The 25343-nt window shown below is 45.6% G+C and overlaps 1 non-coding gene across 1 annotated transcript; it reads left to right on the top strand.

The window, feature by feature from the left end:
- Positions 1-961: 961 nt before the first annotated feature.
- Positions 962-1154, top strand: LOC130342574 (U2 spliceosomal RNA). The gene has a single exon (XR_008882194.1). It is a non-coding gene; the product is annotated as a U2 spliceosomal RNA (small nuclear RNA).
- The last annotated feature ends 24189 nt before the right edge of the window (positions 1155-25343 follow it).

Here is a 25343-nt window from a genome sequence, read left to right as displayed (position 1 = left end):
TCCAGCTGTTGCAAAACTACAACTCCCAGCATGCCCAGACAGCCAACGGCTGTCTGGGCATGCTGGGAGTTGTAGTTTTGCAACACCTGGAGGTCCGCAGGTTGGAGACTACTGACGGACAGTATGGAGTTCCATCGCCGGCGGCCCCCAACAAAGAGGAGGAGGGCAGTGCTTGCGGGTGAGTATGTGAGTAGTACCCCGCTGGGCTGATAATTAATTCATTCCCAAGGGGGAGGGGCCCAACCGGTATTGCAGTATGGGAAAAATTCATATCATGCAGCCCAAAAATGTCGGTATTCGGTATGAACCGGTATACCGCCCTGCCCTAGCTTGAATATTTCTATTCATTAGTAAACTTCAAAATATTTCAATTTACTCCAAATCTCCATAATGACAAAGAGGGAGATTTATCAAAACCTGTGCAGAGGAAAACTTGCCCAGTTGCCCATAGCAACCAATCAGATTGCTTCTTTCATTTTTCACAGGCCTTCATAAAAATGAAAGAAGCAAGCTGATTGGTTGCTATGGGCAACTGGGCAAGTTTTCCTCTGCACAGGTTTTGATAAATCTCCCCCAAAGTGATCATGGGAACTGGTACCCCTACGTTAGCTACGGTAGAGATACTCCAAACTCATACGACAAACTGTGATTTTGTTGCACATATTTTTCACTCCAACCTACCCCCACATAGTCGCCCACTCCCCCCACGCCCCCAGCCCCGCCCCACAGCCCACGCCCCTACCCCAATCACAGATTGTATTGTTTAGTTTTTTCGATTTCTTGTGCTTTTCTATTACAGGATTGAGCGAAGTGTTAGAGTAGCATGTGGTGCGATGTATAGCTTAGGCAACCTTTGCTGTGTATTGTACTGTCATGCTTTGTGTGATTGTAATTCATCGTATGACTTGTAATGACTGAACGGAAAATAAAGCTCTTTCAATAAAAATATTTTTTACTCCAACTCGCTTCTCGGCCTTTTGGCTAAGATCAAGTGTAGTATCTGTTCTTATCAGTGGTTTTGTCTCTGCCATTGATGTAGAATGGATGCTGCATGGAAGAGCAGGTATAACGGGGCGTACCGGGGCTGGTGCCACAACACCAGCTCAACGGCTGCCCCGATGTGACCTGTTTCCTCCGGGTCTGGCCATGAGGTAGAGGGGTGTAGAGCTGAGGTGTGTGTGGCCATTAGGTTCCTCACCTCCCTGCAACCCCTGGGCATCTTGGCTTCTGTCAAGATGCCATCAGTATACGGCTCCTCGGCTGATACCTTGGTTAACGCCTAGGTTGAAGCCAGGAGCATTTTCGGCCACTTAGTAGCTTCGGCGAAAAGGGGCATCGAACCTGGATCCTTGCAGGTGCCTTTTGGCCCAGAGGTGAAGGGTAGGTTTGTTGGGGGGCCTCTCTCCTGTTGGAAAAGGGCTTAGCGATAGACCGCATCCTTTGTGCATGTTTTTTTAGTGTGACACGTTTGCACTTTTTCTTGCACTTTGGGTGATAGAGAGCACTTGCCTAGGCTCTTAAAAAATTTTTTGCATTAATCTCTTCCTGCAGTGCCCTCTGCCTCATGATCTCCAACATGGCAGCATTTTCCCTCTATACTTTGCTGTAGCGTCGTACCTATTTTTAGACTACACCCAAAGGTGAGCCATTTTAGGCCATGTTCACTTGGCTTGAGAAAGGGCTAATAGCGTGAAACAGTCTGTCCCGGCTGTGCTCCCTGCCTCCGCCTGGGTTCATTTCGGATGCCTCAGAACGCTTGGAAATAAAGTCTACTTGGATGGTGAGTACTGTCCCGTGTATTCTATCTGCATATTTGCCATGTTCACTTACCCTTGTCCCGAATGTATCAACCGTATAAAGCATCTTTTTCTGTTAGTTTCTTTGAGCCATAATTTCCTATATTATTATTTGGGGTGGCCCAGTACGGGAGGTGTTACCCCAAGCTCCTGCTGTCCTGTCAGGTAGCCTCCTTCAGTGTCGCCAAGCCCCCCTGCACTTGTTTCCCCATTGTAAATATATTTACCATGTAAAGTGTTATAAATGTAATGTTGCTTTAAGAGTTATACCATGTGATATGTCATGTGATTGTTACCCAGGAGGTACCAGTGACCAGGTGATCCCAGGGGTGACCTATGAGCTCCCTGCTAGTCTCCCCGTATAAGCCCTGGGTGGAGCTTCTCTCTCTTCTGCTGAGGTCCAGTGCAGTCGCCTAGTGTGTGTGTCCAGAGTGTTGGAGACCTCAAAGTCCAGTCGTGCAGCCACCATCAAGTCAAGTAAGATAAAGTCACTGCTTTATGAGTTAAGTCAAGTCAGCGTGGTCTGCACTCAATTGTCCAGTCCTACTACAAGTCCGAGCAAGCCCTTAAGGTCTCTGCATCACTGGTCACCTCCTTGGGCCCTGACTGAACTGTATAGACTTTACCATCTGTCTACCCTCAGTAAAGCTACAGTTGTCCGTAACTTAGAGTCATTATTGCCCCCGTGCCTAGCCCAGTATCCAGCGGTAAACCTTCGGGTGGTTATAGGCTAAACCACGCCCTGGCATCACGAATACAAGGGGTAAATGCCATCTGCCCCTAGGGTAACAACATCTGCCCTGCACCACACACCCCGCCACCACATATTTGTCCATAGCTTTGGGGTCTTCTAGCTGCCCATCGCTTTTCCCTAAAAGTTATGACATTTTTAAATTCCCACCAAGCTTAATGTGAACTGAACTGAATGTCATATCGATTATCATGGTTTAGTAACTCTTTGGAAAACCCTGAAGTTTTTTACAGATATTTCCAGAACACATCAGTTAAATATCCCAATGCCTTTCTATTTATTTATGCTTTTGATCCGGCAACAGTTTTAATTTGGGAAACAGTCTGCATGGAGTTTACACAGACTTCCTTTGGCCACTATATCATCCAAAAAGATTGTGACAGATCATGAACTGATCATGGCGAAGGCTGTGCTGCAGTACAAAACAATGTTCAGAACAATATATCAAAAATAGAAGAAGAATGGAATAAGTCTTTGTGTACAGGCCAGTTGTTGTACATACCTGTGCGGTTAGTGCCCTTCTCCTTGTCTGCTCCTAGTCTTTTCATTAGCCTTATACATTTTAGAATGACAGGCTTCTTCCAGATTGCAAAACCTGTTACTGATCACCTTTTGATTATACAAACCAACTCAGAGTCCCCACAGTCTTGCTTGTTTGGATTCTGTCCGTTCCGAAGGTGTTTGCCTTCATGGGTTTCACCCTGACTGTTTCCTTTCTTATTGTGTTGCATGAAGTCTGCCCGTCCCGAATTTACGTGAAGTAGAAAAAAAGTTGGCACTCACCGCTGCGGATGTACGACAGCGCTTCAATGACGGACTCACTTCTGTGGTGGACACCAGCATGAACATGTTAACTGATGACAGCGTCAAACACAATTCCTCTGATCTCACCTTCCATGTACGGTCCCTCCTCAAGTAATAGCTAAGTGGTGGAACGAACACGAGAAGATAACTGCGGCACTCTTAAGTGGTGGTTAAGGTGAAAAGCGTTTATTCCATCCAGAAACACATGACAACGTTTCAGGCCACTTGAGAAAGGCTGCATTGTAGCAGCTGAAACGTTGTCATATGTTTCTGGATGGAATAAACGCTTTTCACCTTAACCACCACTTAAGAGTGCCGCAGTTATCTTCTCGTGTTTGTATCCAGTCTTGAGGTCCCGTGGCCAGGGGTTCCCCCTTTGACGAGCACCCAGCATCTACTCACCACTTTGAGTGCTGCTACCTTCTTTTGTCTTTGGATAAGTGGTGGAACGGATGGATGGGCGTTACAAGAACAAATTAGTGAAAGTTAAAACAATGTTAAAAACAACAATAAGCTGATTACTACCACTCATACTTAACAACTATATGTAAATGAAGATACTCATAATGTCTAACTTATCATTAAACACTAAACTACCTTGACTTGAGACCCTATTTTTACAATCCACTTTGCTTCGGCTTGTTGCAAAGTTTCTTTTGCGATCCTAACGCTCTACATTATATATGCATTCTGTGTCCAGAAAGTTTAACACGATTTTGTCACCTTTATGAACATCCGGCACATGCTGGATCAATCTGGGTGACCCCTTTCTTTTTGTGCTGGGAACGTACGTGTTCCTGAAATTGGGTATTTAGAGAATGTGTGATGTCTTCAATACAAAAATCGCCAACATGGACAGACGGTCACGTAAACTACGAAACTAGTACGGCAGCAGATAAAGTTGTAAATTTTAATCTGAACCTCCACAATGTTAATTTCTTTCATATTTAAGGAAAAAGAACACCAAGTACAATGACCGCAGTGATTATGTCTCCCCAGATAGGCTACCGCCTAACTAGTCCTTCTTTTTTGACTTTGCTATGAGTGAGAACGTCAACTAGATTTTTAGTTTTTCTAAACTGGGATCATGGGACATTTTAGTCTCCCAGTACATAATTCTGTTGTATAGGAACCAGTTTTTATCAATGACCTATTTCATTTTGTTAGAAAGTGGGCTACACTGAAATGAGAACGACGCAAAATTATTGACTTGTTTGTTAGAAGTTTTATTCTTCTTTTTGTAACTGAGATCATTATGACCCGTTAGCGAAGCTTTTTTAAGGCTATATTTAACACATTGGTGGGATACCCCCTACTAGAGATGAGCTGAACCCGTAGAACCCGGTCTTGCTCAGAACTTTGGCTAAAATTATGTTTGGTGAACATTAGAACTTTGGCAGGCTCCCTTAATGAGAGGCTTAGCCTGGCAACAACGCTATTATAGGAGAAGGGATGAGGAACACGTGGCGTTTTGGCACCATTTCAGCGGAGGATGAGGAAGTGTGGACACTGGCATAACATGAGATCATTGGCCGCTGGCTACTACAACTACCACTAGTCCACCACTGCCAGTCCACCACTACCACCTTTATTCATACATTACATAAAGTGCATCCATGGCGGACTTGTGTCCGCCATGGATGCCCTGTATGTAATGTCCGAATAAAGCTATCCATCGTACACCAGCAGTCGTGAGTGCCAACCTTTTTTTTACTTCACCTATGTCATCTGCATCCACTGAATTCCACTGTGAGGTTTAAGCACCTCGTATGAAACCAAGCTGCTAACGCCAGATCTCACAATCACACCTCCTTGTCCTCCTTCCTCGATCTAGTGGAGTTGTACACGCGAGAAGACTGTGCAGACCACTGTATGTTGCCCATCTACAGTCCTTAATTTGGACTATGCATTGCTTTGGTGACTCTGGTTCCTTGTTTAGTAACTACAATCATTAAGTCGTAAGTGGTGACTATTGGACACAACTATGGAGTAGTGATGTCGCGAACATAACATTTTCGGTTCGCGAACGGCGAACGCAAAGTTCCGCAAATGTTTGCGAACCGGCGAACCGCCATTGACTTCAATGGGCAGGCGAATTTTAAAACCCACAGGGACTCTTTCTGGCCACAATAGTGATTTAAAAGTTGTTTCAAGGGGACTAATACATGGACTGTGGCGTGCTGGAGGGGGATCCATGGCAAAACTCCCATGGAAAATTACATAGTTGATGCAGAGTCTGGTTTTAATCCATAAAGGGCATAAATCACCTATTATTCCTAAATTCTTTGGAATAACATGCTTTAGCCCCCTTTAGGCAGCACATAGAGCCCCCCTTTAGGAATCACATAGTTAGATACCCCCGATTAGGCAACACATAGAGCCCCCTTTAGGCAGCACATAGTTAGATCCCCCCTTTAGGCAGCACATAGTGGGATTTGAACCCAAGGCCCCAGCGCTGCAAGTCAGCAGTGCTAACCTCTGAGCCACCATGCTACCCTTACCATACATCTAATATGCACCGTTACTAAAATGGACAGAGATGTCAGCAGAGAGTACAGAAAAATTAGGCATGTACACATGGCTCAAAAATGTGGTATTGTTGCAACCGCAGCTGTAGCAGCGCCCAGAAAAATTGCGGCACCAGAGGCCAAAATAAGAACAAGCACATATCCAAGAGTCCAGAAGACTCTATAATGCAGGATGGAGAAACAGACAAAGAACTTATTTTCTACATAAAATTTTTGAAGCAGAAAATTCTAAAGAATAAAGAAACAGAGTTCTTCCCTCTCTGTATTTTACTTTTGAAAATTTAAGTTAAAAAATCACACGCAACAAGCGTTCCTTGGTGTAATGGTTAGTACTCTTGAAAATTCAGGTTTAAATTATCATAAAGTCCAGAAGGCTCTATAATGCAGGACGGTGAAAATCACAAAGAAATCCTTTTCAAAATTAAAGGGTCCCTCAACAGGCACGACAGCATGAAAGACCCCATTTGCACAAGGTTGGATGCCGAGCTACTCATGTCCGGTTCCTCGTCCTCAGGGATGACAGGGAAGGTATAATCTTCTTCCGCCCAGCCACGTACAACACCACGGGAACCAGATAGGTGACAAGGAGCACCCTGCAATGCCTGTTGTGGTTGGTCTTCCTCCTCCTCTTCAAAGCCACATTCCTCCTCTGACTCCTCTTCCTCACAATCCTCTTCCAGCGTTGCCGCAGGTCCAGCAAGCGATGCTGATAAGGCTGTTTTTGGTGGTGATGGTGTCCACAACTCTTCCTCTTCACGCTCATCTACTGCCTGATCCAGCACTCTTCGCAGGGCACGCTCCAGGAAGAAAAGAAAATGGTATGATGTCGCTGATGGTGCCTTCGGTGCGACTGACCAGGTTTGTCACCTCCTCAAAAGGACGCATGAGCCTACAGGCATTGCGCATGAGCCTCCAGTAACGTGGCAAAAAAAAATTCCCAGCTCCGCAGATGATGTCCTAGCACCCCGGTCATACAAATATTCGTTGACGGCTTTTTCTTGTTGGAGCAGGCGGTCGAACATTAGGAGTGTTGAATTTCAACGTGTCGGGCTGTCACAAATCAAGCACCTCACTGGCATGTTGTTTCGCCGCTGGATATCTGACAAGTGCGCCATGACCGTGTAGGAACGCCTGAAATGGCCACACACCTTCCTGGACTGCTTAAGGACATCCTGTAAGCTTGGGTACTTGAGCACAAAGCGTTGTACAATCAGATTACACACATGTGCCATGCACGGCACATGTGTCAACTTGCCCAACCTCAATGCCGCCAACAAATTTGTTCCATTGTCACAAACCACCTTGCCGATCTCCAGTTGGTGCGGAGTCAGCCACTGGTCCACCTGTGCGTTCAGGGCCGACAGGAGCGCTGGTGTGGTGTGACACTCCGCTTTGAGGCAAGTCAACCCCAAGATGCCGTGACACTGCCGTATCCGGGATGTGGAATAGCACCTGGGGAGCTGGGGGGGGGGGGGGGGTGCTGGTGATGCGGAGCAAGACGCAGCAGTGGAAGAGGACTCGGCTGAGGAGGTTATGGAAGAGGATGGAGTAGGAGGAGTAGAGGAGGTGGCAGCAGGCCTCCCTGCAAGTCGTGGTGGTGTCACCAACTCCTCTGCAGAGCCACTCATTCCAAGCTAGGCAGCCGTCACCAGGTTTACCCATGCTTTGCAGACCAGGTATCAGTGGTCAGATGGACCCTTGCCCCTACACTGTGTGCCAGACATGCCATAATTTCCTTTTGCACAATGGAGTAAAGGTTGGGGATAGCCTTTTGTGCAAAAAAATTTCGGACGGGTACCTTCCACTGTGGTGTCCCAATGGCTACAAATTTTTTAAAAGGCCTCAGACTCCACCAGCTTGTATGGTAAAAGCTGGCGGGCTAGCAGTTCCGACAAGCCAGCTGTCAGACGCCAGGCTAGGGGGTGACTTTGAGACATTGGCTTCTTGTGCTCAAACATCTCCTTGACAGACACCTGACTGTGGGCAGATGAGCAGGAACTGCTCAAGGCGAGAGGCGGAGAGGTGGATGGTTGAGAATGGGCAAGGAGGGCAGCAGTGGTTGACCTGATTGAAGATGCTGGACCAGGAGGAGGATGGTGGCTTTGACTTTGTGTGCTGCTTGTACTGACGTGTTGATCCCATAGGCGTTTGTGATGTGACATCATGTGCCTTCGCAAAGCAGTTGTGCCTAGGTGGGTGTTGGACTTCCCACGACTCAGTTTCTTCTGGCACAGGTTGCAGATGGCCTCGCTGTTGTCAGAGGCAGACACACAAAAAAATGCCACACTTCTGAGCTCTGCGATGACGGCATTCTGGTGGGGGCAACAGCATGCGTTGATTGGCGTCCCGTCTGGCTGACCCGGGGCGCCGATGCATGCTGTATGACTGTGCCACTAGTTCCTTGCGACGACCTCCCCCTGCTTTCAACTCGTCTCCTCTTCCTCTCTGTCTTTCCATCTGAACTTTCCCCCTCTTCTTCTCTTCTAGCGGTCACCTATGTGGCATCCACGGACACATCGTCATAATCAACACCTTCACCGCTATCTGACACCTCAAGAAAGGAAGCAGCAGCGAGAACAACATAATCATCACACCGTACGTCCATGTGTGTAATGCTGCCTGACTGAGACCTATCCCTGTTAACTACATCCTCTGCCAATAATGGTTGCGTATCACTCATGTCTTCAAACTGATGTGTAAATAACTCCTCTGACGGATCAAGTAAAGCTGCTGTGGTGCTAGTGTTGGTGGTGGCGGCATGCGGGCAAGTGGTAGCATGAGAGGTGCCCGAAGCTAAGCTAGAGGAGGAGAAGGATGGTGCGTCAAGGTTTCGAGAGGAAGCTGTAGTAGATTAGGTGTCTTGTGATAGCCAGTCAACTAAGTCCTCAGAACTTTGGGGGTTCACGGTACATGGCCTCTGAACACTGGCCATTCTAGGGCCAAAGGGAATCCCAGCACCACGACGGCCCCTGCGGGGTAGCCTTCCTCTGTCTGTCATTTTTTTGGTTAAATTTGCACAACTGTCACACCTAATGTGATTTGCACTAGGGTGACACAATTTGCCCTGCAGGCAAAAAAAACTGTCAACTGTGACGTGAACTGACAGTGACGACTGGTTTTATTTAACAGCCAAAAAAGGTATTTTTTTTTAATTTGCACAACTGTCACACCTAATGTGATTTGCACTAGGGTGACACAATTTACCCTGCAGGCAAAAAAAACTGGCAACTGTGACGTGAACTGACAGTGACGACTGGTTTTATTTAACAGCCAAAAAATTGTATTTTTCTTTTTAATTTGCACAACTGTCACACCTAATGTGATTTGCACTAGGGTGACACAATTTGCCCTGCAGGCAAAAAATCTGGCAACTGTGACGTGAACTGACAGTGATGACTGGTTTTATTTAACAGCCAAAAAGGGTAATTTTTTTTATTTGCACAACTGTCACACCTAATGTGATTTGCACTAGGGTGACACAATTTGCCCTGCAGGCAAAATAAACTGGCAACTGTTGTCACACCAAATGTGATTTGCACTAGAGTGACACAATTTGCCCTGCAGGCAAAAAAAACTGGCAACTGTGACGTGAACTGACAGTGATGACTGGTTTTATTTAACAGCCAAAAAAGGTATTTTTTTTATTTGCACAACTGTCACACCAAATGTGATTTGCACTAGTGGGACAATGAGCAAAAAAGCTTGCCAGCGGAGTTCCCCTTTTATGCAGTGGTCCCCAACCAGGGTGCCTCCAGCTGTTGCAAAACACACGGACTGATATATTTCAGCCCTTTGAATACTGTAGTAGTTAGTTGCTTTAAAGAAAAAAAGCTTGCCAGCGGAGTTCCCCTTTTAAGCAGTGGTCCCCAACCAGGGTGCCTCCAGCTGACATCTTTCAGCCCTTTGAATACTGTAGTAGTTAGTTGATTCTGGAGTACCCCTTTTAACCAGCAGTTCCCTCCCAACCAGGGTGCCTCCAGCTGTTGCAAGACACACGGACTGATATCTTTCAGCCCTAAAAAGGGCTTTTTTGGGTGCTGTCCTTAAAGCAGATGTTACACTAGTGCTTTAGAAGTAAACTGGACCCTGAATACACCACCTAGCAGCAACCTAGCTATCGCTTTTCCTATACAGCAGGAGCAGCTTCTCTGACCCTCCACTTCCTAAGCCTGCAGCATGCTGAATGAGGGTAAAATGGCGTCCGTGCTGGAGGTAGGAGGGTCTGGAAGGGAGGGACTGCTGCTGATTGGCTGTAATGTGTCTGCTGACTCTGACTCACAGGGTCAAAGTTTACTGCAATGTTAAAATATAGGGGGCGGATCAAACTTCCCATATGTTCGCCCGGCGATACGAACGCGAACATGCTAAATTCGCCTTGAATTGTTCGCCGGCGAACAATTCGCGACATCTTTACTCTGGAGATACCATCTGGGAGTTCCATGTTCAATGTTCATACCCCCAGTTATACAAAAAAAAGATGGAATGCCAATTCCTAGCTAAAAGGTAGCAGGCCACCTATTAGATGCCAGAAAAATTTACTAAATAGGGAAGCCCTGATGAAAACTGACACAGAAAAGAGCATTGGTATAATAGCAGACTAATGTAGAAAGAAGTAGTGTAGAAACCAATGCCAGGCAGCTGCTGCCAAGGCAAATAATATTTTTGGATACATCAGAAGTCATATAAATGCAAATGATAAGAACATAGCTCACTCTAGATAGATAACACACACTGTGGAATATTGTTTACTGTCTTGGTCAGCAGTATACAAGAAAAACATGGCAGAGCTGTGGTGAGCCAGGGGTGGAGTTTGCTGGTGATTGTGGTTCTTCCCTAACATGGGGGTCACAGTTCTGCCACATGTGGCTGGGTGGGCGATTTAGAACCCAAATGTACACCCCAGTACTGTGGCTGTCTGGTGGAAGTTGGAGTGCCTAAGATGGTGCAGGAATTACAAACAAAAGGAGACGAGGTGGAGATACAATGGGTAGACTTTCAAATATGTCCAATACAATACGTAAAAAAATCTCTAACTCCAACTTCTGCTGGAGCTAAAAAGGCTTACCCTTGTGTAAGAGAGGTTCTATAAGTGTCAGATTATGAGGGCTCCGACTGCTGGGACCCCCCCCCCCTTCTGTCATCTCTAGAATGGAGTTCTGACTTCTTTGTTTGAACGGAATGGCTCTCTTTGCCAACTCCATTCACAGTTTATGGAGCTGGCGAAGAGAGCCTCGCGCTGTACTCTCTTAGCCAGCTCCATAGACTGTGAATGGAGCAGTATTCTTGCATTGTACTCTCTTTGCCAGCTCCATAGAATGTGAATGGAGCAGTACTCTCGAGCTGCACTCTCTTTGCCAGCCACATAGACTGTGAATGGAGCAGTACTCTTGCGTTGTACTCTCTTAGCCAGCTCCATAGACTGCAAATGGAGCAGTACTCTCGCGTTGTACTCTCTTTGCCAGCTCCATAGACTGTGAATGGAGCAGTACTCTTGTGCTGTACTCTCTTTGCCAGATCCATAGACTATGGATGGAGCAGTACTCTCGCGTTGAACTCTCTTTGCCAGCTCCATACTCTGTGAATGGAGCAGTACTTTTGCGCTGTACTCTCTTTGCCAGTTCCATAGACTGTGAATGGAGCAGTACTCTCATGCGGTAGTCTTTTTGCCAGCTCCATAGTCTGTGAATGGGGCAGTACTCTCGTGCTGTACTCTCTTTGTCAGCTCCATAGACTGTGAATGGAGCAGTACTCTCGTGCTGTACTCTCTTTGCCAGTTCCATAGACTGTGAATGGAGCAGTACTCTCGTGCTGTACTCTCTTTGCCAGTTCCATAGACTGTGAATGGAGCAGTACTCTCGCGCTGTACTCTCTTTGCCAGCTCCATAGTCTGCGAATGGAGCAGTACTCTCGCGCTGTACTCTGTTTGACAGCTCCACAGTCTGGGAATGGAGCAGTACTCTCAAGCTGTACTCTCTTTGCCAGCTCCATAGACTGTGAATGGAGCAGTACTCTCACGCTGTCCTCTTATTGCCAGCTCCATAGACTGTGAATGGAGCAGTACTCTCGCGCTGTACTCTCTTTGACAGCTCCATAGTCTGTGAATGGGGCAGTACTCTCGTGCTGTACTCTCTTTGCCAGTTCCATAGACTGTGAATGGAGCAATAATCTCGCGCTGTACTCTCTTTGCCAGCTCCATAGTCTGTGAATGGAGCAGTACTCTCGCGCTGTACTCTCTTTGACAGCTCCATAGACTGTGAATAGAGCAGCGGCGCATCCGCGCCGCTACTCCAATCACGGTCTATGGTGCTAGCGAAGGAAGCCACTCTGTTCAAACAAAGAAGTAATGGCTCCATTCCGGAGTTACAGGGGCCAGGAGGGGGGGATCCCAGCAGTCGGACCCCTCATGATCTGACACCTATAGAACCTTTCTTGCACATGGGAAAGCCTTTGGGCGCCAACAGAAGTTGGAGATAGAGTTTTTTTATTCCCGTATTGTATTGGACATATGGCAAATGGAGCAGCGTCGCGCATGAGCAAGTCACCGCTCCGTTCAATACAAAGGAGTTCTGGAGAGTCCAAGCGGTCAGACTCCCCTGTGATCTGACACTATCCTCTCGAAAGGGGCTAAATAATTTTTACTCAGAATACTTCTTGGGACTAACTCTGTAATAGGATTCTCCTTCTTCTCGCAAGGGTTAAGTCAGGAAGACACACGGCCAAGGCGGCGCACCATTCCCTCTCCCTTCCTCCATGGCACAATACAGCAGAGCTGTTATCAGAAGGAAGCAGATGAAGACACTCTTTAGAATGCAGAAAATAAGACATTATTATCCTGGAGATTTCCCCGCTATTCTCTCAGTTACCCAGTCCTATTCTCCAGAGCCCTCGAAGGCGCACAATGCTCGAACAGAAATAGAAGCCACAGACTCAGCCAATGTTATTCATGCATCGAGGGTTGTGGCCTTTCAAGTGCACCTCCACTGTTCTCTTCACGCTTATTAAATATTTCTTGTTTTGTGTTTACCCTCTCACCGGGGTAACATGACTTACATCCGTCAGCGCTGCGCCGCCATCTCACTAATTGAATGTTGTGCCTTACCGCTACCCGCAGTGTACGGAGGAGCAGAGTCACATCTCTATTCATTAATGGTCGACTCTGTTCTGCACAATACTCAGATTATTTATTGTTACATTTCAGCACACAGAGGACCGTATTATGGTAGATAAATTCTTGTACACAGGGACAGTATTATAGTAGTTATATTCTTGCACATAGGGACAGTACTTTAGTAGTTATATTCTTGTACATAGGAGCAGTATTATAGTAGTTATATTCTTGTATATAGGAGCAGTATTATAGTAGTTATATTCTTGTATATAGGAGACAATATTATAGTAGTGATATTCTTGTACATAGGAGACAGTATTATAGTAGTTATATTCTTGTATATAGGAGACAATATTATAGTAGTGATATTCTTGTACATAGAAGACAGTATTATAGTAGTTATATTCTTGTATATAGGAGCAGTATTATAGTAGTTATATTCTTGTATATAGGGGGCAGTATTATAGTAGTTATATTCTTGTACATAGGAGCAGTATTATAGTAGTTATATTCTTGTATATAGGAGACAATATTATAGTAGTGATATTCTTGTACATAGGAGACAGTATTATAGTAGTTATATTCTTGCATATAGGGACAGTATTATAGTAGTTATATTCTTGTATATAGGAGCAGTATTATAGTAGTTATATTCTTGTGCATGGGAGGCAGTATTATAGTAGTTATATTCTTGTACATAGGAGCAGTATTATAGTAGTTATATTCCTGTATATAGGAGGCAGTATTATAGTAGTTATATTCTTGTATATAGGGGCAGTATTATAGTAGTTATATTCTTGTATATAGGAGACAGTATTATAGTAGTGATATTCTTGTACATAGGAGACAGTATTATAGTAGTTATATTCTTGCATATAGGGACAGTAATATAGTAGTTATATTCTTGTGCATGGGAGGCAGTATTATAGTAGTTATATTCTTGTACATAGGAGCAGTATTATAGTAGTTATATTCCTGTATATAGGAGCAGTATTATAGTAGTTATATTCTTGTACAGCAGTCACACACCCTCCCATAGACTTGCATTGAGGGGGCGGGGTGTGACACCATGAGGGGGCGGGGCTATGACGTCACGAGCTGCCAGCTCCAGTGTTCGGAACAGTTTGTTCCAAATGCTGAGCAGTGGAGTAAGCCTTTAAGTGAAAACACACTTTTTTTTCGCCCCAGGTCTTGACCCCTGAGTGGGACTACACATACAAATGAACCCTACACGACAATATTGACACTTTTAACTGCGTCTTCCCCGAGTCTCCACATTCATAGGGTGGTTATTGGCAGAAACCATTCCTGAGGTCTCATCCTGGGGCAGTAAGTTGTTCTGTAACTTCTCCCTCTTCCTGTCTTTACTTTACGCTTGGATTTCTTGAATAATAACCTGTTCTTATGGTACATAAACAATGTGCTCCATTGAGCAAGTGCTACTTATAAGAGAAAACAGGGAGCAGCCTATATTACAATGGGAACAATCCCTGCTAAGTATAATTATAACCCATATCCTTGGATGATGTAACTTCTCACTCAAAGGGCTGAGTAGAGCTACAAAGAGCGTGTCTGACTATGGAGGACCCAGAGTGTCTGGGCATTACACAGCTAGCCCATTGATTTTCAATGAGCAGTGTGTAATGCTTTATTTCAACTCTGGTGGCGCTGCAGTGTTACTGAACACTTTTTGTAGATTGCCCCCGATTCCGAAATAGCAACCACAATTGATAAGTTCAAATCTAATAGTTTATTTTTATTATGTAAAACACGAAAAAATAGCAGCCTCTCCGTTATCGCTATATACAGTTTACTAAAGGAAAACGTCAATTCCTCCGACCTACAAGTCAAGTAAAGTGCCACGTTTATATTAATTAAAAAATCAGATTCCTGGAGGAAAAGCTGCCGCCCTCCGAATGGTAATGAATTCTTCTACCCCTCCGGCCATCTCTCTGGTAAATGTTCAACAGGTTTAATGTAGTCTGGATGAGAAATGTATTACATCCACTCAGGATGACAAATTTAACCGCTTCAGCAGCTTTGTAGAAAAGTGCCTTACTGCAGTGTAATGTTTTACTAGACATTTTGGGGAGGAAGAATTTTATACTCGTTCTCTGAACTGAGCTCAGTGTCTCCTCCTGCTGAGAAAAACAGTATAAACTGTCATGAGAAGAAGTGGAAGGGGATTATTGGGAAAATACTTTGGGCTAACATTAGCAAGGTGTATCTATTCCAAACTATTATTGAAGAGCATAATACCGTCCCTTATATAACTACTATAATACTGCTCCTATATACAAGAATATAACTACTATAACACCGGCTCCTATGTACAAGAATATAACTACTATAATACTGCCTCCTATGTACAAGAATATAACTACTATAATACTGCTCCTATATACAAGAATATTACTACTATAATACTGCTCCTATGTACAAGAATATAACTACTATAATACTGCTCCTATATACAAGAATATAACTACTATAAAACTACCTCCTATATACAAGAATATAACTACTATAATACTGCCTCGTATATACAAGAATATAACTACTATAATACTGCTCCTATATACAAGAATATAACTACTATAATACTGCCTCCTATGTATAAGAATATAACTACTATAATACTGCTCCTATATACAAGAATATAACTACTATAATACTGCTCCTATATACAAGAGTATAACTACTGTCACGATGCCGGCTGGCAGGAGGTGGATCCTCTGTGCCAGAGAGGGATTGGCGTGGACCGTGCTAGTGGACCGGTTCTAAGTCACTACTGGTTTTCACCAGAGCCCGCCGCAAAGCGGGATGGTCTTGCTGCGGCGGTAGTGACCAGGTCGTATCCACTAGCAACGGCTCAACCTCTCTGGCTGCTGAAGATAGGCGCGGTACAAGGGAGTAGACAGAAGCAAGGTCGGACGTAGCAGAAGGTCAGGGCAGGCAGCAAGGATCGTAGTCAGGGGCAACGGCAGGAGGTCTGGAACACAGGCTAGGAATACACAATGGAACGCTTTCACTGGCACAATGGCAACAAGATCCGGCGAGGGAGTGAAGGGGAAGTGAGGTATAAATAGGGAGTGCACAGGTGAACACACTAATTGGAACCACTGCGCCAATCAGCGGCGCAGTGGCCCTTTAAATCGCAGAGACCCGGCGCGCGCGCGCCCTAGGGAGCGGGGCCGCGCGCGCCGGGACAGGACAGACGGAGAGCGAGTCAGGTACGGGAGCCGGGGTGCGCATCGCGAGCGGGCGCCACCCGCATCGCGAATCGCATCCCGGCTGGAGACGGTATCGCAGCGCACCGGGTCAGTGGAGCTGACCGGAGCGCTGCGGTAGCGAGAGTGAAGCGAGCGCTCCGGGGAGGAGCGGGGACCCGGAGCGCTCGGCGTAACAGTACCCCCCCCCCTTGGGTCTCCCCCTCTTCTTAGAGCCTGGGAACCTGAGGAGCAGACTTTTGTCTAGGATGTTGTCCTCAGGTTCCCAGGATCTCTCTTCAGGTCCACAGCCCTCCCAATCCACCAAAAAGAACCTTTTTCCTCTGACCGTCTTGGAGGCCAGTATCTCTTTCACTGAGAAGACGTCAGAAGAACCGGAGACAGGAGTGGGAGAAACTAACTTGGGAGAGAAACGGTTGATGATGAGTGGTTTAAGAAGAGAGACATGAAAGGCATTAGGAATACGAAGAGAAGGAGGAAGAAGAAGTTTGTAAGAGACAGGATTAATTTGGCACAAGACTTTGAAAGGACCAAGATAGCGTGGTCCCAGTTTGTAACTGGGGACACGAAAGCGGACTTATTTAGCGGAGAGCCATACCTTGTCTCCGGGAGCAAAAATGGGGGGAGCTCTTCTTTTTTTATCGGCAAACTTTTTCATGCGAGATGAAGCCTGTAAAAGAGAATTTTGGGTCTCTTTCCATATGGTGGAAAGATCACGAGTCACTTCATCTACAGCGGGCAAACCAGAGGGCAAGGGAGTAGGGAGGGGGGGAAGAGGGTGACGGCCGTACACCACGAAAAATGGGGATTTGGAGGAAGATTCAGAGACTCTGAAGTTATACGAGAATTCGGCCCATGGTAGAAGATCTGCCCAGTCATCCTGGCGGGAGGAAACAAAATGGCGTAAATAATCACCCAGGACCTGGTTAATTCTTTCCACTTGCCCATTGGATTGAGGGTGATATGCAGAGGAAAAGTTTAATTTAATCTTGAATTGTTTACAGAGAGCCCTCCAGAATTTTGACACGAATTGGACGCCTCTATCCGAGACGATCTGCGTGGGCAAGCCGTGAAGACGAAAAATGTGTACAAAAAATTGTTTTGCCAACTGAGGCGCTGAAGGAAGACCAGGAAGAGGAATGAAATGTGCCATCTTGGAGAATCGATCAACGACCACCCAAACAACAGTGTTGCCACGGGATGGAGGTAAGTCAGTAATAAAGTCCATACCAATCAGAGACCAAGGCTGTTCGGGGACAGGCAGAGGATGAAGAAGGCCAGCGGGCTTCTGGCGAGGAGTCTTATCCCGGGCACAGACAGTGCAGGCTCGCACAAAATCCACAACATCCGTCTCCAGAGTCGGCCACCAATGGAAACGAGAGATGAGTTGCACGGATTTCTTGATACCCGCATGACCTGCGAGATGGGAGGAGTGACCCCATTTGAGGATTCCGAGGCGTTGGCGTGGAGAAACGAAGGTCTTCCCTGGAGGAGTTTGCCTGATGGAGGCTGGAGAAGTGGAGATCAGGCAGTCAGGGGGAATGATGTGTTGCGGAGAGAGCTCTACTTCCGAGGCATCCGAGGAACGAGAGAGAGCATCGGCCCTAATGTTCTTATCGGCAGGCCGAAAGTGAATCTCAAAATTAAATCGGGCAAAGAACAGAGACCACCTGGCCTGGCGAGGATTCAGCCGTTGGGCAGACTGGAGATAGGAGAGGTTCTTGTGATCGGTGTAAATAATAACGGGAAATCTTGATCCCTCCAACAGATGCCTCCATTCCTCAAGTGCTAATTTAATGGCTAGAAGCTCTCGGTCCCCGATGGAGTAGTTCCTCTCAGCCGGAGAGAAGGTCCTAGAAAAAAAACCACAAGTAACAGCATGCCCGGAAGAATTTTTTTGTAGAAGGACCGCTCCAGCTCCTACAGAGGAGGCATCAACCTCCAATAGGAAGGGTTTAGAAGGGTCAGGTCTGGAGAGCACGGGAGCCGAAGAAAAGGCAGACTTGAGCTGTTTAAAGGCGTCTTCCGCTTGAGGAGGCCATGACTTAGGATTGGCATTCTTTTTGGTTAAAGCCACAATAGGAGCCACAATGGTGGAAAAACGTGGAATAAATTGTCTGTAATAATTGGCGAACCCCAAAAAACGTTGGATAGCACGGAGTCCGGAGGGGCGTGGCCAATCTAAGACGGCAGAGAGTTTGTCTGGATCCATTTGTAGTCCCTGGCCAGAGACCAAGTATCCTAGGAAAGGAAGAGATTGACATTCAAACAGACATTTCTCCATTTTGGCATAAAGTTGATTGTCACGAAGTCTCTGAAGAACCATGCGGACATGCTGGCGGTGTTCTTCTAAGTTGGCAGAAAAAATCAGGATATCGTCCAGATATACAACAACACAGGAATATAAGAGATCACAAAAAATTTCATTAACAAAGTCTTGGAAGACGGCAGGGGCGTTGCACAGGCCAAAGGGCATGACCAGATACTCAAAGTGTCCATCTCTAGTGTTAAATGCCGTTTTCCATTCATCCCCCTCTCTGATGCGGATGAGATTATAGGCACCTCTTAAGTCCAGTTTGGTAAAGATGTGAGCACCTTGGAGGCGATCAAAGAGTTCAGAGATGAGAGGTAGGGGGTAGCGGTTTTTTAAGGTGATTTTATTAAGACCGCGGTAGTCAATGCAAGGACGTAGGGAGCCATCTTTTTTGGACACAAAGAAAAATCCGGCTCCGGCAGGAGAGGAGGATTTGCGGATAAAGCCCTTCTTTAAATTTTCCTGGATATACTCAGACATAGCAAGAGTCTCTGGGACAGAGAGAGGATAAATTCTGCCCCGGGGTGGAGTAGTGCCCGGGAGGAGGTCAATAGGACAGTCATAAGGCCTGTGAGGAGGTAAAGTCTCAGCTTGTTTTTTGCAAAAAACATCCGCAAAGTCCATATAGGCCTTAGGGAGACCGGTTACAGGGGGAACCACAGGGTCACGGCAGGGAGTACTGGGAACCGGTTTAAGGCAGTCCTTGGAACAAGAGGGACCCCAACTCTTGATCTCCCCAGTGGACCAATCCAGGGTTGGGGAATGGTGTTGAAGCCAGGGTAGTCCAAGGAGAATTTCGGAAGTGCAATTGGAGAGGACCAAAAACTCAATTTTTTCGTGGTGAGGTCCAATGCACATTAGGAGGGGTTCCGTGCGGTAACGCACGGCACAGTCCAATCTTTCATTGTTAACGCAATTGATGTAGAGAGGTCTGGCGAGACTGGTCACTGGGATGTTGAACCTGTTGATGAGAGAGGCCAAAATAAAGTTTCCTGCAGATCCGGAGTCCAAGAAGGCCTTAGTGGAGAAGGAGAAGGTAGAGGCAGATATCCGCACAGGCACAGTAAGACGTGGAGAAGCGGAGTTGACTTCAAGGACTGTTTCACCTTTGTGCGGAGTCAGCGTACGTCTTTCCAGGCGGGGAGGTCGGATAGGACAATCCTTCAGGAAGTGTTCGGTACTGGCACAGTACAGGCAGAGATTCTCCATGCGGCGTCGTGTCCTCTCTTGTGGTGTCAGGCGAGACCGGTCAACTTGCATAGCCTCCACAGCGGGAGGCCCAGGAACGGATTGCAGAGGACCAGAGGAGAGAGGAGCCGGGGAGAAAAAACGCCTCGTGCGAACAAAGTCCATATCCTGGCGGAGCTCCTGACGCCTTTCGGAAAAACGCATGTCAATGCGAGTGGCAAGATGAATGAGTTCATGTAGATTAGCAGGGATTTCTCGTGCGGCCAGAACATCTTTAATGTTGCTGGATAGGCCTTTTTTAAAGGTCGCGCAGAGGGCCTCATTATTCCAGGATAGTTCTGAAGCAAGAGTACGGAATTGTACGGCGTACTCGCCAACGGAAGAATTACCCTGGACCAGGTTCAACAGGGCAGTCTCAGCAGAAGAGGCTCGGGCAGGTTCCTCAAAGACACTACGAAATTCCGAGAAGAAGGAGTGTACAGAGGCAGTGACAGGGTCATTGCGGTCCCAGAGCGGTGTGGCCCATGACAGAGCTTTTCCAGACAGAAGGCTGACTACGAAAGCCACCTTAGACCTTTCAGTAGGAAACTGGTCCGACATCATCTCCAAGTGCAGGGAACATTGTGAAAGAAAGCCACGGCAACACTTAGAGTCCCCATCAAATTTATCCGGCAAGGATAGTCGTAGGCCTGAGGCGGCCACTCGCTGCGGAGGAGGTGCAGGAGCTGGCGGAGGAGATGATTGCTGAAGCTGTGGTAGTAGCTGCTGTAGCATCACGGTCAGTTGAGACAGCTCGTGGCCTTGTTGCGCTATCTGTTGTGAGTGCTGGGCGACCACCGTAGTGAGGTCAGCGACATCTGGCAGAGGTACTTCAGCGGGATCCATGGCCGGATCTACTGTCACGATGCCGGCTGGCAGGAGGTGGATCCTCTGTGCCAGAGAGGTATTGGCGTGGACCGTGCTAGTGGACCGGTTCTAAGTCACTACTGGTTTTCACCAGAGCCCGCCGCAAAGCGGGATGGTCTTGCTGCGGCGGTAGTGACCAGGTCGTATCCACTAGCAACGGCTCAACCTCTCTGGCTGCTGAAGATAGGCGCGGTACAAGGGAGTAGACAGAAGCAAGGTCGGACGTAGCAGAAGGTCGGGGCAGGCAGCAAGGATCGTAGTCAGGGGCAACGGCAGGAGGTCTGGAACACAGGCTAGGAATACACAATGGAACGCTTTCACTGGCACAATGGCAACAAGATCCGGCGAGGGAGTGAAGGGGAAGTGAGGTATAAATAGGGAGTGCACAGGTGAACACACTAATTGGAACCACTGCGCCAATCAGCGGCGCAGTGGCCCTTTAAATCGCAGAGACCCGGCGCGCGCGCGCCCTAGGGAGCGGGGCCGCGCGCGCCGGGACAGGACAGACGGAGAGCGAGTCAGGTACGGGAGCCGGGGTGCGCATCGCGAGCGGGCGCCACCCGCATCGCGAATCGCATCCCGGCTGGAGACGGTATCGCAGCGCACCGGGTCAGTGGAGCTGACCGGAGCGCTGCGGTAGCGAGAGTGAAGCGAGCGCTCCGGGGAGGAGCGGGGACCCGGAGCGCTCGGCGTAACAACTACTATAATACGGCTCCTATATACAAGAATATAACTACTATAATACTGCTCCTATGTACAAGAATATAACTACTATAATACTACTCCTATATACAAGAATATAATTACTATAATACTGCCTCCTATACACAAGAATATAATTACTATAATACTGCTCCTATATATAAGAATATAACTACTATAATACTGCCTCCTATGTACAAGAATATAACTACTATAATACTGCCTCCTATATACAAGAATATAACTACTATAATACTGCATACTGCCTATATGTACAAGAATAAAACTACTATATTACTGTTCTCCATGTACAAGAATATAATAATAATAATTCTGATTATTATAGAAGGAAGCCTGTCTTTGTCTGCCATTACTCCTGGTCTTCTCTCATGGTTATTGCTCTATACCGTACATAGTGACTTGGGCTATTCATATTGCTGTAACCTTTTGAGCTCTTTCCTTACATTCCCTCAGGAGTTTTGTTATACAGTGGGGCAAAAAAGTATTTAGTCATTCAACAAAAGTTCTCCCACTTAAAAAGATGAGAGAGGTCTGTAATTTCATCATAGGTACACCTCAACTATGAGAGACATAATGAGAAAAAAAATCCATAAAATCACATTGTCTGATTTTTAAAGAATTTATTTGCAAATTATTGTGGAAAATAAGTATTTGGTCACCTACAAACAAGCAAGAGTTCTGTCTCCACTTGTTACCTGTATTAATGGCTCCTGTTTGAACTTGTTATCAGTATAATAGACACCTGTCCACAACCTCAAACAGTCACACTGCATACTCCACTATGGTCAAGACCAAAGAGCTGTCGAAGGACACCAGAAACAAAATTGTAGACCTGCACCAGGCTGGGAAGATTGAATCTGCAATAGGCAAGCAGCTTGGTGTGAAGAAATCAACTGTGGGAGCAATTATTAGAAAATGGAAGACATACAAGACTACTGATAATCTCCCTCGATCTGGGGCTCCACGCAAGATCTTCACCCCGTGGCGTCAAAATGATCACAAGAACGGTGAGAAAAAATCCTGGAACCACACAGGGGGGGGTTGCTAGTCAATGACCTGCAGAGAGCTGGGACCAAAGTAACAAAGGCTACCATCAGTAACACACTACACCGCCAGGGACTCAGATCATGCAGTGCCAGACGTGTCCCCCTGCTTAAGCCAGTACATGTCTGGGCCCATCTGAAGTTTGCAAGAGAGCTGGATGATCCAGAAGAGTATTGGGGGAATGTCATATGGTCAGATGATACCAAAGTAGAACTTTTTGATAAAAACTCTACTTGTCGTGTTTGGAGGAGAAAGAATGCTGAGTTGCATCCAAAGAACACCATAACTACTGTGACGCATGGGGGTGGAAACATCATGCTTTGGGGCTGTTTTTCTGTTAAGGGACCAGGATGACTGATCCATGTAAAGGAAAAAATGAATGGGGCCATGTATCATGAGATTTTGAGTGAAAACCTCCTTCCATCAGCAAGGGCATTGAAGATGAAACGTGACTGGGTCTTTCAGCATGACAATGATCCCAAACACCCACCCCCGGGCAATGAAGGAGTGGCTTCGTAAGAAGCATTTCAAGGTCCTAGAGTGCCCTAGCCAGTTTCCAGATCTCAGCCCCATAGAAAACCTTTGGAGGGAGTTGAAAGTCTGTGTTGCCCAGCGACAGCCCCAAAACATCACTGCTCTAGAGGAGATCTGCATAGAGGAATGGACCAAAATACCAGCAACAGTGTGTGAAAACCTCGTGAAGATTTACAGAAAATGTTTGACCTCTGTCATTGTCAACAAAGGGTATAAAGTATTTGGTCAATAACAAAAGTTCATCTCAATACTTTGTCATCTCAATATGTCTCAAAGGGTATATTGAGATGACAAAGTATTGAGATGAACTTTTGTTATTGACCAAATACTTATTTTTAACCATAATTTGCAAATAAATTCTTTAAAAACCAGACAATCTCCTTTTATTGCAAATCTAGAACCGTCTGTATAAAGCAGAGAGGAATGTGAGTGGGACGGATCCACCTCTACATCTCTACATGGAAGGCAACGTAATGAATGGGACTATTTAACCCTTTGTATCTATCCTTTTACCAGGATAAATGCTTCTGTAGACATCTCCCTCATGAAGCAAACATCGGCAGTATAGATAATCGCAGTATAGATAATCACAGTATAGATAATCGCAGTATAGATAATCCCAGTATAGATAATCGCAGCATAGATAACCGCAGCATAGATAATCGCAGTATAGATAATCGCAGTATAGATGATCGCAGTATAGATAATCACAGTATAGATAATCGCAGTATAGATAATCGCAGTATAGATAATCGCAGTATAGATGATCGCAGTATAGATGATCGCAGTATAGATAATCACAGTATAGATAATCGCAGTATAGATAATCGCAGTATAGATAATCGCAGTATAGATAATCCTAGTATAGATAATCGCAGTATAGATAATCGCAGCATAGATAATCGCAGCATAGGTAATCGCAGCATAGGTAATCGCAGTATAGGTAATCCCAGTATAGATAATCGCAGTATAGATAATCGCAGTATAGATGATCGCAGTATAGATGATCGCAGTATAGATAATCGCAGTATAGATGATCGCGGTATAGATGATCGCAGTATAGATAATCGCAGTATAGATAATCGCAGCATAGATAATCGCAGTATAGATAATCGCAGTATAGATGATCGCAGTATAGATAATCACAGTATAGGTAATCGCAGTATAGATAATCGCAGTATAGATAATCGCAGTATAGATGATCGCAGTATAGATGATCGCAGTATAGATAATCGCAGTATAGATGATCGCGGTATAGATGATCGCAGTATAGATAATCGCAGTATAGATGATCGCAGTATAGATAATCGCAGTATAGATGATCGCAGTATAGATGATCGCAGTATAGATGATCGCAGTATAGATGATCGCAGTATAGATGATCGCAGTATAGATAATCGCAGTATAGATGATCGCAGTATAGATAATCGCAGTATAGATGATCGCAGTATAGATGATCGCAGTATAGATGATCGCAGTATAGATGATCGCAGTATAGATAATCGCAGTATAGATAATCGCAGTATAGATGATCGCAGTATAGATAATCGCAGTATAGATAATCGCAGTATAGATAATCGCAGTATAGATAATCGCAGTATAGATGATCGCAGTATAGATGATCGCAGTATAGATGATCGCAGTATAGATAATCGCAGTATAGATGATCGCAGTATAGATAATCGCAGTATAGATAATCGCAGTATAGATAATCGCAGTATAGATAATCACAGTATAGATAATCGCAGTATAGATAATCGCAGTATAGATAATCGCAGTATAGATGAAGCAGTATAAAAAGGCTGAATGCACAGTTGTTGAATGCACAGTTGGTGTCATTGTAACATTTGGTTCCTGCAATCACCACAGTTTGCCACTAGGCAGTGCTCTGGAGCAGTGATCTAGAGATAGTTAAAGGGGTACTCCGGTGAAAAACTTTTTTTTTTTAAATCAACTGGTGCCAGAAAGTTAATCATATTTGTAAATTACTTCTATTAAAACATCTTAATTCTTCCTGTACTTATCAGCTGCTGAATACTACAGTGGAAATTATTTTCTTTTTGGAACACAGAGCTCTCTGCTGATATCATGACCACAGTGCTCTCTGCTGACATCTCTGTCCATTTTAGGAACTGTTCAGAGTAAAAGGAAATCCCCATAGCAATCATATGCTGCTCTGGACAGTTCCTAAAATGGACAGAGGTGTCAGCAGAGAGCACTGTGGTCATGATGTCAGCAGAGAGCTCTGTGTTCCAAAAAGAAAAGAATTTCCACTGTAGTATTCAGCAGCTAATAAGTACAGGAAGGATTAAGATTTTTTAATAGAAGTCATTTACAAATCTGTTTAACTTTCTGGCACCAGTTCATTTAAAAAAAAAAAAAAAAAAGTTTTTCACCGGAGTACCCCTTTAACCCCT

The sequence above is a fragment of the Hyla sarda genome, chromosome 1 (genome assembly GCF_029499605.1).
Source record: "Hyla sarda isolate aHylSar1 chromosome 1, aHylSar1.hap1, whole genome shotgun sequence".
NCBI classification, from domain to species: Eukaryota; Metazoa; Chordata; class Amphibia; order Anura; family Hylidae; genus Hyla; species Hyla sarda.
This window is presented reverse-complemented; position numbering and strand designations above follow the sequence as displayed.